This window comes from Haliotis rubra, unplaced genomic scaffold (genome assembly GCF_003918875.1).
Source record: "Haliotis rubra isolate DU_JTF1 unplaced genomic scaffold, ASM391887v1 Scf984, whole genome shotgun sequence".
In the NCBI taxonomy this organism is placed as follows: domain Eukaryota; kingdom Metazoa; phylum Mollusca; class Gastropoda; order Lepetellida; family Haliotidae; genus Haliotis; species Haliotis rubra.
In genome coordinates this window covers 211,085-225,223 of record NW_025767728.1, presented here as the reverse complement: position 1 = coordinate 225,223, position 14,139 = coordinate 211,085, and positions in this window count along the sequence as shown.

The window sequence follows — 14,139 nt, the reverse complement described above, 5'->3', positions numbered from 1 at the left end:
CTCAGGGCCCTCGCCCCCTCTACACGCAGCCCAGACAGCGAATGGGACTTCTCCCAGGAAACGCTGCCTAGTCGAACCCACCAAGAACTTTCCGGAGAATATGTAGACTCCCCAACACTGCAGCCTTCTGCATTACCCAGAGTGTCAGAAGGGCTGTGCTCCCAGACTCTCCTGATCTGCGCCAAGAGATCAGGAGGTACCAAACGGGTACTGAGAACAATGGGGAGCCTGACGACAGTGTACTTGGGATGCAAGCGAGACATTTCAAAGGCGAGGTCCGCATATTTATCATGCTTTTCCTGAATCTTGCCAATCACATTGCTGTCAAAAGAGACAGAAAATTCAATGATATACTAGTAAATAAGTTTATTGGCTTTATCAAAAACGACAAGATCAGGTTTGTTGGCTGGAATTCTTCTGAGGCTGTATATGCGCCTGTTCCACAGAAGTTTGAAAGCATCATTTTCCATGACGCCCTGGACATGTTCAGGGTCGTACCATGGATGGACCTCGGAGTCAAAGCCACAGGCATGGCGGAGACAATAGTAAAAGCAACGAGGAAACGGTTCAACTTAGTCACGACAATCGGGAGTTGTTTATCAGAAAATATTGATTTTCAAATGCGATATGTTATGGAATTATATTATAGGCTATATCTCAAATGTCATCAGTTCAAGTTTCGCAAGGTATTAACAGCTATGATAACACGAACATGAAATTAACACTTTAACAAACGTACTTAACTTAAGTGCAAGTGTGTCATGGGAAAGTGGCTCAATAATATTGAAAGGTCTCGTGTTAAAAATGCATTAAAAAGAAAAGTTGTTTGAAGGTGAATCTTTTTGGCACGTGACGGTTGAGGTCATACATGTCACCTATTATGAGAGGCGATGGGTTTTCCTAGCAGTCGATGTTTTTCCGGCCAATAACCTAAATTCAGTTTGACTCGTTTCTATTTGGTCAGTAAACGTATCAAGTCACAAAGTCAACCTCTGATTAAAAAGCTTACGTTTTGACCGCATCGCTGCTGAAGTTAACAAATATAGAACGGTGGGATTTCTCAACCATGTTAAAATGACTGTACGTGTTACAATAGTGTCAACCATGTTAAAATGACTGTACGTGTTGCAATAGTGTCAACCATGTTAAAATGACTGTACGTGTTACAATAGTGTCAACCATGTTAAAATGACTGTACGTGTTACAATAGTGTCAACCATGTTAAAATGACTGTACGTGTTACAATAGTGTCAACCATGTTAAAATGACTGTACGTGTTGCAATAGTGTCAACCATGTTAAAATGACTGTACGTGTTACAATAGTGTCAACCATGTTAAAATGACTGTACGTGTTACAATAGTGTCAACCATGTTAAAATGACTGTACGTGTTACAATAGTGTCAACTATGTTAAAATGACTGTAATGTGTTACAATAGTGTCAACCATGTTTAAAATGACTGTACGTGTTGCAATAGTGTCAACTACGTGTTGCAATAATGTCAACCATGTTAAAATGACTGTACGTGTTACAATAGTGTCAACCATGTTAAAATGACTGTACGTGTTACAATAGTGTCAACCATGTTAAAATGACTGTACGTGTTACAATAGTGTCAACCATGTTAAAATGACTGTACGTGTTACAATAGTGTCAACCATGTTAAAATGACTGTACGTGTTACAATAGGGTCAACCATGTTAAAATGACTGTACGTGTTACAATAGTGTCAACCATGTTAAAATGACTGTACGTGTTGGCTAATAGTGTCAACCATGTTAAAATAACTGTACGTGTTACAATAGGGTCAAACCATGTTAAAATGACTGTACGTGTTACAATAGTGTCAACCATGTTAAAATGACTGTACGTGTTACAATAGGGTCAACCATGTTAAAATGACTGTACGTGTTACAATAGGGTCAACCATGTTAAAATGACTGTACGTGTTACAATAGGGTCAACCATGTTAAAATGACTGTACGTGTTACAATAGGGTCAACCATGTTAAAATGACTGTACGTGTTACAATAAGAATGTCCAACCATGTTAAAATGACTGTACGTGTTACAATAGTCAACCATGTTAAAATGACTGTACGTGTTGCAATAGTGTCAACCATGTTAAAATGACTGTACGTGTTGCAATAGTGTCAACCATGTTAAAATAACTGTACGTGTTACAATAGGGGTCAACCATGTTAATAGTGTCAACCATGTTAAAATGACTGTACGTGTTGCAATGAGTGTCAACCATGTTAAAATGACTGTACGTGTTACAATAGTGTCAACCATGTTAAAATGACTGTACGTGTTGCAATAGTGTCAACCATGTTAAAATGACTGTACGTGTTACAATAGTGTCAACCATGTTAAAATGACTGTACGTGTTACAATAGTGTCAACCATGTTAAAATAACTCAAACCATGTTATGTTAAAATGACTGTACGTGTTGCAATAGTGTCAACCATGTTAAAATGACTGTACGTGTTACAATAGGGTCAACCATGTTAAAATGACTGTACGTGTTACAATAGGGTCAACCATGTTAAAATGACTGTACGTGTTACAATAGTGTCAACCATGTTAAAATGACTGTACGTGTTACAATAGTGTCAACACGTGGTATATGTGTCGACTGGGGAACTAACTCAGGGTTATACGCGCAATACTTTGACAAAGACGGAGGATAGGTTGAGTCTAAATATTTCTAGTTACTTACACAAGACATGACATTATAAGTTGTTCACTGGTCACGAGGGGGGCATGGGTTGATGTAAACAAACATAAACAAACATCGAGGGTACATCAACCCATGGGCCCCGAGGGACCAGTGAACAACATATTTATCTTACCGAACACCTTAATGTTAATTTTGAATTGTTTGAAGCACGGGTACAAATCTTTTTGTAGCCATCGCTAGATTTTGCTGACAAGAAAAACAGATTGAGAGTTATCTCCCTTCCATTGATTTGCATTCGGTAATTTCCGTACATCATATACGTGGTTCAATGTAATTCGAGATAAAGAATTACTACCACGAAGTACCAAATGAGTTGCCATTGACAGCTTGGTACATTGAAATGTTACTCGCTTGTAAGCGGGGAACACTGAAAATAATAAAAGAGCGCTCAGCCAATCAGAAAGCGACATTCATGTGAGGGGTAAGATAAGAACCAGTATACAAGTATGAGGTGAGCGGAGTTCCACCTCAACCCCAGGGCGTTTCCTACGAGCGGCATTATCCTGCTCGCGGTCGTCCCTACACAGACAGTCGGAATACCAGACTGCTTGACAATGTAGATGTGAGCATATATGCAGTAGTGATAAGGATTAAAAATGCACATTAACGTCACATAAATAATTACAATTAAGTTTCACATACATAGCTACATAGTTTTTGATCTTTAGAAATGGCTGTCCTTAATTAGACGCTGTGGCAATAATATTGAAAGTACGAAAATACTTGCCGATGCGATGTTAAATTTTATCTAACTCACTCACTCACTCACTCACTCACTGTGGGACAATACATTTTGGACAGACAACGAAATCAGTCGATAAAGAAGAATGTTAACGTTTTGAGAGCAATAAAGAGCTCGACATCACAGAAGGACTGTTCCATCACAAATTTAGCCCGGATGAGCGGAATAACATGATTGTAATAAATGAGTGAGTGAGTGAATGACATATAGAGTGACATTGGTAATATATCAGCCCAATCATGCGTCTATATCATTTATCAGAAAATGCCATCAAAAGGCAGTACAGCAACAAGGAATATATTACTAGAAACTAGATTTAGAACATTAAAATGATCAAGGTATGAAAGTATAAAGTTTGAATTTAGTTTTACGCTTCTTTTAGCAATATCAGCAATATCAGCAACATGACGGCCGGGAACACCTGAAATGTGCTTCACACATTGTACCCATGTGGGGAATCGAACCCGGGTCTTCGGCGTGACGAACGAACGCTTTAACCACTAGCCTACCCTGCCGCCCTCTGCTGGGTGAACAGAGGCAATTTTGAACAAACTCACCTGCCTAAGGTGAGACCACATGTATCACATGTGCTTCGTTGTGGGGCAGGACTGAAGTCCTAGAAACTCTCAGGGGTCAAGCTGCCAACACGGTCACCCATCAAAGACCTCACCGCGCTCACCGTTGCTTGACTTCACCTGAAATGTGCCCTGGGCTCCATGAACGGGCCCACATGCCACCACGCACACCCATTTAGTCTTTGTGGACAAAATTAGTCAGAAATAAGGAAATATTCTGCTGTTTAAGAGATTGGAGGAAATACACTTTGAATGACGTATTCTCACACATAAATATTGACATGCAATGAATAAGGCTTGCTTATATTTGTATCTTTTGGTGATCTTAATTTTTTAATTATTATTATTTTTAGGAGGAGTGTATGTGCTGTATTACATGTTACATCAGACAAAGAAGGCCCAGCATGTACCTGAATGTCAGATACACCAGCCGAGGGATTTGATGCCTTAACATTAAACAACAGTCTATGACAATTTCAGAAACCTTCTACAATGTCATTTGTCAAACAAACACTAAGCCAATTGTTCAATTACTGTTACAACACGGACTTGGCAGCTCATCAAATCCATTATTTGTCTCTACCGACACTCAGCATACCACCCACCTGGTTGGATACACAATAACAGGTGTGTTTATTCAAATATCCACCAAAATATCGTGAACAGATTTCTAAGAATTTCGATGACACGTTTAACGTCATTGTAGATGCTGTCAAAGCAAAATATGAACCAAAAAGAAGAGAAGTTGAGTGTCCTACAGAGTTGAACAGGACCGATCTTTTATGGATAGACAACTTGTTTCTTGGAATGGATGCGATGTTCGGCGTAGCTGCTAACACCGTTATCAAGCAGAAGTGGAAGAGATTCGTTTCTGTTCCATCCATCTGTCATAAAAGTAAGATTTGGCAATGGTCAGTGTTTCTTCAGTGTCGAGCTATACTTCAGCTACGATCTACATTTTAATAATTTTCAGAATGTTCATTTAATGTGTGTGATCTAGATGAACATTAAAGTTATCAGCAAATGTTTAAAAATATCCTGTGACCATGTGGAGGACAAGTTGGAACAACTGACTTGCTCAGTATACTACTGCTTCTGGTACTTTAGTGTTTGAGTTTCATCCGGGATTCGAGCGCATGCTGTCAGATTCAGGCATCTGATCACCAGTACATAAAGTCAGGCATCTAACGCACTCAGACACAATGGGGTCCACAGTGAACTGGGAGTCTATATCATGTACTTTCTGTACCCCTCTGACAAGGTTAAATTGGCACGGTTCCCTGACTGTAAGTAATGAATACACACTGTCGTTTAGAATGTAGTAAAATGCAACATATGTTATATTTATTTGGTATGACACTTTCTAGAACCTTGGGGTTAAGTCCCATCCGGGATTGGAACCAGTGATTGACAGCATCAGCATCTATCTACACAGCTGGGAACCGATGACATGTGCCAACCAAGTTTGAGTGTCAGCCATCTAACCCACTTAGCCACCATGGTTCCACAGTAATGTCAACTGGGAGTCTAGATTATGTACTCTCTGTACCCCTCTGACAAGGTGAAATTGGCACGGCCCCTGTGGCTGTAGGTTATGATACACATTGTCATTTACAAAGTGGTAAACTGCAACATATGTGATATGTATTTGGTATGACACTTTCCAGGCCAGTAAAGAACAGGTTCTAGAACCTGGGGTCATGAGCATCAATCTATACAGCTGGGATGCGATGACATGTGCCAACCAAGTCAGGGAGCCTGGCCACCCGATCCCGCTAGTCGCCACATACGACAAGCATTGGTTACTGAAGACCAGAACTAACCCGGATCTTCACGGGTAATGTTCATTATGCTACTCACTCACAAAGTCAATTTTGTCATGTTTTGTGCTGACAATTGTAGCAAATAACTCTGGTTGTACTTGTAGTGACGCCAAACTAGAAGGATAATTGAAACGTCCCGAGACAATCACAGATGGCAAAAACATAGAAGAATATACCGGACAACTTCATAACATCAAGGGAACTTCCTTTACTGTTGGTTCCAAGAACTAAAATATTCATAAATTAGACAGAGTATTCGTCCAGATCTCAACTGGACATCGACCAGAAGCCCTTGTGGCTCGGGTAATCTCTAAGTATCTTGTTCCAAACCTGATATATAACGTGTGCCCTGAATGTCCACCGTCCAGTCCTAACCTGATATGATTTTACCACTGGTCCAGATTATAGATGTATATTATATATATCAAATATCAGCTTCTTAGCTGTCACGTCTTAGAAACTTGACATTGGATGTAAAGTATGATCTTTATGTCCAGCTCTGATGTAGATAAAAGTTCTCGTATCTAAAACTTAGATTTAGGTTATCGTTTGTTGTTCCAAACATAATATTTCATGATCGGTATTTGTATTCCTGGTGAAGGTATCATATCAAGTCTGTCCAATGTATAAATACAGCGGTTACACCCACCACAATCCAGAGGGGTAGGAACGTTTCTTTCCACCTAAACCACATACTGACAACCAAAGCAGAGGAAGATCCTCGGACAGCAACTGATATGACAGAGAAAGTAATACATTATGTTTTGATGGCGGCACTGTGCTCCACCGCCATGTCGTTGAGTCTGCCGAATATGCCCAAAGTGACTATAGGTCTACCTGCAAATCTGAACACTAACCCGGCACCGATACCGGCCCCAATGCCAGCTCCAATCCTGCCGCCGCCTTCTGCATCCAGTCTAATAGCAGCTCCAGCTCCAGCTGTTCCGGGTCCTGTCGCAGCTGTTCCGGGTCCTATCGCAGCTGTTCCGGGTCCTATCGCAGCTGTTCCGGGTCCAACCGCAGCCGCTCCGACACCGTCAGGGCCCGGAGCTCCTCCATCACTCGGTTCTTTCAACCCGTTATCTTCAGGGTTAAAAACGCAGCTGGTCGTATTCAAAGAAGCTGACTTCGAAATTTCCCCTACTGCCTTTGGTTTAGATTTCAATATCCTAGAGGGCAGTCCTGTGAAAGGTCTCTCCCAGTCCAATTGTGGGAAGAAATGCATAGAAACGGACGACTGTGTGATGGCTTTACACTGTCAAAAGGACAGCAGTCCATCCGTGACAACAGCGGCGCCCTGCGTGTTTGAGATAGGAAAGCCTCCATGTAACTTTAACCCAGGTGCTGGCAAGACTAGGGGAGGTACGCCAGAGTACTGTTATCTCTTCAAAGAGACACCCACGCAACGAGCTTTTACTAACGACGACTTCGGAAGCAACTGTACCTATGTCGTGTACCGTAAGTATTTTGATCGCTACATGTCTTGTTAAATCTTTGTCATGATTTGATTGGCCATCCCGAACCAACACCATAAACTGTAACTGCGTTTGAAATTCATTGCCTAACATTAAATTGAATACATCAAACGTCATTGCAAGATGGGTGCGTTGGGGTAGCCTAGTGGTTAAAGTATTGGCCCAGGTTCGATTCCCGATATGGGTACATTGTGTGAAGCCCATTTCTGGTCTCCCCAGCTGTGATATTGCTAAAAGCGGCGTAAAACCATATTCACTCACTCACTCAATGCAATATAGTGCCCAAATTTGACTATCCTCAGAAATAGATTCATTTAGTGAAAAGGATAAAGACATTTGAAAATCATATGAATCGGCCACTGAAAAACTCTCTCACGACACCAGGTGTTCCGGTAAAGAGGACAAAGGTATCACCCGCCATTTACACTACTTGAATAAATATTTAGTACTGTTTGTGCGTTTGCTTTCCTAGGGTTCTGCTGAGTGACAGACATATACTCTGCAAAAGAAGAAACGCAAACGTAGAAACATTTTGACGGTGTGAAGTTCGCGTTTGGGGTCTTGGAACGGCATGCATTTTTTATCCAATAAGACCCTGCCGCAATATTTTTTCCATCTTTTGTATTTTTACCTGGAATAGAGAGTGAGTGAATGAGCATTCAGCAATATTCCAGCCATATGGAGGGGTCTGCAAGTAATCGCCGCCGCTTCCAACAGTACTCTCATCATATCCATTATTTGCCCTGTTCATAAGTCTGGTTGTAGATATGATACTACTAAACACTTACAGAGGATTTTCTCTCATAGATTCTACTTGTAAAGTGTTTATGTCTATTCTTAATCGTCGCCTCCAACGATGGTGTGAGGTTCATGATATTATCAGTGAATCACAGGCTGGTTTCAGGGCTGATTATTCAATAATTGACCAAATATTTTCATTGCAGTCCTTAATTCAAAAATGTATTAGCAAAAAAGGGGTAGATTTTATTGTCTCTTGTAGACTCTGCCAAGGCTTTTGATACTCTAAGGCATGATGTTCTTCTAAAGTCACTCTACGAAGCTGGTATACGAGGTAAATTTCTTATGCTGTTAACTTCTATGTATAGATCTTTATCAGCTTCAGTCTAAGGGTGTATCAAATAGTTTTTCTTGTAAAATCGGTACTCGTCAAGGCTGTGTTTTGAGCCCTAAGATTTTTTTATTTTCATAAATAATGCAGTCTTATGGAGTTGGAAGGAGGTCAAAGTGTTACAGTTTCTTCTTCTATTAGCAATCTCTGCTCTCTTAGTGTTTGCTGATGATGTGTCAGCTATTGCTGACACCTGTGCACAGCTGCAAAAAAAGATTAATATACTTGGCAAATTTTGTGATCAAACTGGTATGAGCGTGAATTTAAAGAAAACCAAGATTATTGTTTTTAGAAATCGTGGTCCCTTGCGCTCATATGAAAATTGGTTTTATAATGGTAAGTTATTAACACTGTATCATTTTACAAGTACCTTGGAATTATGTTCACTCCTAAATTATCCTGGAGTAAAGCTACATCTTGTCTTGCATCACAAGCTAATAAGGCAATATTCTCTGGAAACTTGGCAGCATCAATTGTACAGATTTATTTAAGATTTTTGATTGTATGATATCACCCATTCTATGTTATGGGTCTGAAATCTGGGGCACATCCTACTGTAATACTATTGAATCTGTCCATATTAAATTTGTAAATATGTTTTGAAACTTGGAAAATCCACCTGTAACAATATGGCCTTGGGTGAATGTGGAAGAGTGCCTTTACAGTTTACTTATACAACCAATGCAGTGAAATACTTGTGCAGACTTCTGACTATAGATTACCAAAACAATGTTAATTTATGTTATTATCTTTAGACAGGGTAGGACGAAATTCATGGGCAACTAGAATTAAAAATATTCTTTTTCAATTTGGTTTTGGATTTGTTTGGATAAGCCAGGAAATTGGTGATCACAAAATATGTATTGAATCATTTAAACAGAGATTACATGATAGTTCTCTCCGATCTTGGCAATCATCTTTGGATAGCAGCTGTAAATGTTTTTACTATAAGCAATTCAAATCTTTGTTAAATGTAGAGAGCTACTTGATAAATAATGATACCCTCAATATTTAAAATTTATATATGCCCGATTTCGGTGTTGTAATTTTAAACTAGCAGTTGAAACTGGTAGATGCATCAGTGGTGTATATAATGAAAGGCATTGCATGTTTTGCAAATTAAATGGTATCTTCGTTGTGAAGTTTATATCTGTGATGCATATTCTCATATCAGAAATAAGTACATATCAAAATATTTTAGTAAATGTCCATCAATTATTAATTTTATATCTATATTACAGAGTAAAAATGTTAATATCATCAAGGATGTATGTCTATTTTTATACTTTGTTGACAAGAAACACAAATCTAAATGAAATACATATGTGCTCTAATTATCCATCAATTTAAGTATATGTATTTTGGGCCGGAGGCCTGTTACTGAAATAAAATTCTGTTCTGTTCTGTTCTGTTCATCATATCCCGGCTTTATGTGAGGCATAAACCCGAGTGAGTGAGTGAGTTTAGTTTTACGCCGCACTCAGCAATATTCCAGTTATATGGCGGCGGTCTGTAAATAACCGAGTCTGGACCAGACAATCCAGTGATCAACAGCATGATCATCGATCTAAGCAATTGGTATATGACATGTGTCAGCCAAGCCAGCTAGCCTAGTGCTCAAGGCGTCCGCTCGTCACGCCGAAGACCCGGGTTCGAATCCTTACATGGGCACAATGTGTGAAGCCCATTTCTGGTGTCCCCCGCCGGAATATTGCTAAAAGCGGCGTAAAACAATACTCACTCACTCACTCACTCACTGTCTGCATCGGGAGCGGTTTGTGCGGGCAGAATAAAGCATGGCAAAAATATACCGAGTACGCAATAAAGCAATCACGCTGGAGCTTGCCTTCCAAACCCATCAACATCAAATGAACGTGGATATCAAAACCATGGTTTTTCATTTGTCCTTCATTACAATTGTACAGCAAGCTAAAAGAGAAAACATGCCCAGAGCGACAGAATTTCAACAGAACAACGCCATAGGCAGCCTGCAGACAGGCGACTCGGCTTTGCAGGGGTCAACATGTGATCTGCCCAGATCCGGTCGAGTACGTATCACAACTGAAGGGCAAGAAAGGTTCACTTCCATGAACGGCTCACCAAGGCCACCTCTACAGCAGCAGCAACACCAGAATTGTGTAGGATGTGATGCCAGACTGTAAGGAACCGTCTACGGAAGGTACTCACTTGAGACGACCTTGAGGTGTGACTGATCACCATCGTCGACTGCGATGTCAAGGCTGTCCACGAGTATGTGGAGGCGTGTTTGATTTAGTAACAAGCCATGAAGAGAATTTTTCGAAGGTGAAGGTCACAACTCGTAATCTGGCTGGTTCCACGGGGCGACAATGCCAGGAAGTTCTGGGGTGATACAAGATAGTGACCTTCACACGTGAAATGAAGTACCTTGGTGTGCCAAATGTAAAAAAAATATGATCTGTTTAAGTATACATCTGGAAAACACATTCTCGCTTCTTCTTTTACAGAATTACCCTGTAACATAAGTTATGTTTGGAATTACACCTTCTTAGTAAAGAGCAGATCTAGTGGGTTGATGGGTTGAGTCCCACCCGGGACCGCTTCATGACTATTTCTGCTGCTGCTAAGCGTTACAAGATATATTTAGATTAAATAGTAGATATACACTACAATCAAGTTGTATCAGTGAATAAACCTACGTGTCACATATCCCTGTTCTTGGTCACGTCACTCAGTAGATTTGTTTTGGAAGCCACGGAGCACTGGATTTCAGCACTTTCTGTTGGAGTGTTCGTTGGTTTCACATTAATTTTCGACTCGCTGTGCGCATGCGCAGAGCATGTAAAAATATCCACGGGGCCAACTTCCGGTTTGGTCGTAAGCTTTACCGATAGTGTAAACACACTCTAAAGAAAGCAAAAATCAAAACAAATATATGGTTTTATGTCGAATTTAACTAATCTCAATTCATTTATGAATGGAAGGGACCGGAATCAGTTAAATAAATAGCTTAACGTTTGTTAACAAGCTCTTGTATAAACACATCTCACCACCACCCGTCCACCGTCCTTCCTGCACATCCCCTTCTCACAACTAAAAAAACACATCTCTGATGCAATGCCACCAAAATAGGACATCAATTATTGAAAAGCATAGGCAAATGGATGTATGTACTCAACTATGAACAGTTGTCACGCGTAAATAATATTCATACAGCATTTATTTAGAGTGTGTTTACAATATCGCTAATACGACCAAACCGGAAGTTGACCAGTGGATATTTTTACACGCTCTACGCATGCGCCCAGCGAGTCGAAACTAATGTGAAACCAACGAATTAAAACTGGACAATTAAGGACTTTCTCTAAAATGATTTGATATATACAGAAAAACGGATAAGTCGGTGAGGTGAGGTGAGGTGAGGTGAGGTGAAATTGGGTTTAACGTCGTGCTTGAGAATATTTCGCTCATATGACGACGTGCATGCGTGTGTATGTGTATGTGCGGCTGCTTGTACTAGCCCAGACTGAAGCTGGTTTTATAGTGCTAGCCCACTGAGATACCATGCCGCAGTGAAGCATGAATACCCCACTCAGACACATTATACTGACTCCGAGCCGACCAGTCCTTGTTGTACCCATAAATGCCGAGCGCCAGACAGGGACCAACAAGTACCATATTTTAACGTCTTTTGGTATGACGCGGTCGGGGATCGAACCCGCGACCTTCCGCTCTCCGGGCGGACGCTCTAACCACTACACCACGGAGGCGGTAACGGATAAGTCGAACGAAATCAATTTATTTTCACTTTAGTTACCTTTACCACATTTCATTTCATCTTTCGTCAACGTGAATGTAATGTTAAACTTTCGGGCATTATTCACAAGCAAAGAGCATGATTGGAATCAGCTGATATCACTTTTGCTGTTTTCAACATCTATTGTCTTCATTTTCAAAATCCTTTTGTCTTGTATCACCAGATCCAAACTGCAGAGACCCTAAAGAGATTCCCGAGACCTGGAAGCCAGCTAAGAGCCCCCTGGTGTTCGGCGAGAACAGCTCAGTTGTCATACAGTACGAGTGCCACGAAGGCTATTCAGCTGACGGTGTTGGCGTCCTTATTGCAACCTGCCATATGGATGGGAAGGTGGATCTGAAAGAAGATTACAAGTGTATCAGTATGTTTATATCTTTCTGTTTACGAAAAAATATATAAATATTACGTGTCTTCCGGGACTGCACGTTTGTTTAACATTAAAATAAAATTTTCATGTTTTCATGAAAAACGTTCTGTTCAAGACTTCGGCATGTGTCCATCAGTGACTAGGGTACAATGTCGTTTAGAGCTTTATAGGGCAGGGGCAATAATCATGGACTTCACACTTGTTGTCTGTGGGGGGCGGTGGGGTAGCCTAGTGATTAAAGCCTTCGCTCGTCACGCCGAAGACCCGGGTTCGATTCCCCACATGGGTACAATGAGTGAAGCCCATTTCTGGTGTCCCCCCGTCGTGATATTGCTGGAATATTGCTTAAAGCTGCGAAAAACTAAACTAATTCACTCTCTGTTATCAGTGAGATTTCGAACAGGCTTCTTACGCGTGTAAGTTCCCCTTGGAATGCATATTTCTATAACGTCACAACCCAGTTCACGATATCAATATTCTTCTTGAGAAATGTTCTCAAATTATCCAAATCATCGAGTTATGAGCAGGCTATTGCATACGTCCTTCTCACCACTATGCCGGAAATGTGATGGCGGGGTCACCATTTCGAACCAATGTTCTTGGCGTAGTGAACCATGGGTCAACCCTTGCATCACCCCCACCACTTCATTGATCTGACCTCTGAAGATCCAGGGTGGAACTGACCTCCAGTAACCCATGCTTGTCGTAAGAGGCGACTAACGGGATCGGGCGGTCTGGCTCGCTGACTTGGTTGAGAAATTCATCGTATCCCAGTTGCGTAGATCGGTGCTGATGCTGTTGATCACTGGATTGTCTGGAACAGACTCGTTTATTTACAGACGCGTCATATAGCTGGAAAATTGCTGAGTGTGGCGTTAAGCAGCAAACCAACATTCTCTTTTGCTGGAATATATACCGTCTAACTGGCTCGAGGGTAGTTGTTTTGTTCTGGGTTATTTAGTTAACGAACTTATTTGATGACGTTATTATCTCATGACGCCACGTTTAACATTGCTGAGTGCACCGAGAAACAACCAACAACGACCAAAACAAAATATTTATGATCAATAATTTACAGTGTTATTCAGAATGAGAAATATGATTAATTAAGATTATTTTGGTCTTGCTCGACCTTCCAAACAATACAAAAAGAAAAGCAATAGATGTCTATGAATAGATTGTTCACCAAAGTTGTTTTGATTTGACCGTCATTTTGCAGTTATAACGTTTGATAGTCAGTCAGTGTTACCATGTAACGGTAAATACTTACAATGGTGTAATGCGATGTTGATTATGGATGATGGCGTCCTTCCTTGCAGAATCTGGAAGTGGAGGTGCAGCTTCTGTTCCGGCGCCCAGCCTATCACCTCTGCCGGTTCTAACACCTCGACCGCTGATAGTATTAACGAATGGTGATAAATTTGGAGCGTTCAACCAAAGGCCCCAAATAACTGTCGCCCCTGCCACCACAACTGCTGCAACTCCTGC